The 1,879-nt window shown below is 46.2% G+C and overlaps 1 pseudogene; it reads left to right on the top strand.

Annotated features, from left to right (window-relative positions):
• Positions 1-976: 976 nt before the first annotated feature.
• On the top strand, positions 977-1,155 carry LOC124719064 (annotated as a pseudogene).
• Positions 1,156-1,879: the final 724 nt, after the last annotated feature.

A 1,879-nucleotide genomic window follows, 5' to 3' on the forward strand; every position in this document is an offset into this window, starting at 1 on the left:
ATAAGTTGTCGGTGTACATGGTTTTCTAGTTCACTGAACTTCTGTCTTCGGGTTCCACCTCGTTCCACGACTTCTTTGCAATATTTAATTGTGTTCCATCCCATTAAATTTGTTAAATTTATTTCTTGCTTCACTCCATAATCTATATTTGCGTCTTTTAATTGGTTTGGAGAGTAACCTGTATTGGAGCATTTCCTTCATGTAACCCAAAGAAATACCATCAGATTGAAGTCGCAGTATTTCCTCTTCGTGTTCTTCGTATGGATCGTCAACAATCTCATCATCTGGTACATACAGCCCCGCAACAATCAGCAAGGTATCATCATCACCACATGTACTGTTTATGAACAAATGTAGGAAATAATCATACAAATGTTCGACAATCGTTCGATCCCTTAAGGAACTTTCCGATTCCTTACAGTTCGGATAATATTCATTGACCTTGTTATTGAAATCACGAGCTATATTTACTGGACTCATATTGCCCACGGAATACATCTCACGTATTTAAAGCACTCTCGTCCAAAGTAGCAAAGTCAACTGCCAGCCAGGGAGCCTCGTTAGCAGGAATACTCTCTCTTCCGTGCGCTGTAGTCGACTGACGTCGTGTGCTCAGATGTTTGTTTAGGTGTAGAGTCCCCATACTACGGCGCAGTTACGTCGCATCGGACGGACGGACAGATAATAATTGTCTGAAAATAAAAAATTAAACTCTTAACTCGAGGAAAGACTTGAATCATGGACCTCTCGTTCCGCAGCTGCTCACGCTAACCACGGGACCACGCCGCTACTGGGCTCACATTCTCCTTGATGTTGCCTATTTTGCAATTGGACTACTCAGTTTGTATATTCTGCTTATTTTTTCATAGTTCCACACAACTTCTTCCTGTTTTCTTGATTGATCTGTGTTCAGTTTTTCAAGGCCCATCCACTGTGCCAACTTCTAACTAAATCTGAGTGGGGTGCGATGGGGAGGTTCCCTTGTAAGATCAAAGTGTAGTATCTGTTCTTATCAGCTTAATATCTGATACGTCCTGCATCGCAGAACTAGAATATTAAATTGATTTTGGCTCATGACGGAGTGCTAGGGGCTTGCTTCATCTCTGTCGCGGGTTGGCCTGGCATTGAAGTATCGCCGGGATCGGCCCACCTAAAACGATTTCAGACACAGCCTGACATGAGTTAATCTTCTGCAGTGATCAGATATTCCGCTGGTAGCAAAGCTTGTCGATGTGCCCAGTAGTTAGCTGCTTTCACGCCACGTTACGCCGTCGCATACATAGCCCACAGGTCCATTTTTGTAATTATTAATTTAAGATTATCGTCAGGATTTTTTTTCGCATTTAGGCGGACCCCTCTTGCAGCCGCTTTACATGAGACTGATAACTTATGGGGGCACAGAACAGTGCCCTTGGGAAGCCTCGTGGGCGTCTCGTATGGCCCGACTAGGTGTAGCTCGCGCCGGCCACGCGAGGGTGTAGCTCGCGCCGGCCTGGCGCTGCTGTGCGGCGTCCTCACGGCTTCTCCACAGCCCTGGGAGCCAGCGCCGTTCAAATCGGAGACGCAGTTTACTTCTCGCAGTGCTAGGCTGTTGACGAGTGCTCTCGTGAATTGTCGTTCCTTCCGGCACCTGCTTTTGCGACGTTCTCGAGGGTCGCCTGTTGCGGCCCATACCACCGCGTGTCACTCCCACATGCGGAGAGCACACGCTGCAAGCATTTAAGCCCTGCCGTTTTCGAAACTTATTTTGGTTTCAGGTTGGATCGTTGAAAGTGTTTTTAATACGAGTGCGTTTTCTAGTCGTATCGTAGGTTTTGCTTATCATGTCAGCGTTGGTATCTTAGTAGTTATTTCCCCAGGTTACCTGGGAAGTTTTTGG

This window comes from Schistocerca piceifrons, chromosome 1 (genome assembly GCF_021461385.2).
Source record: "Schistocerca piceifrons isolate TAMUIC-IGC-003096 chromosome 1, iqSchPice1.1, whole genome shotgun sequence".
Taxonomy (NCBI): Eukaryota; Metazoa; Arthropoda; class Insecta; order Orthoptera; family Acrididae; genus Schistocerca; species Schistocerca piceifrons.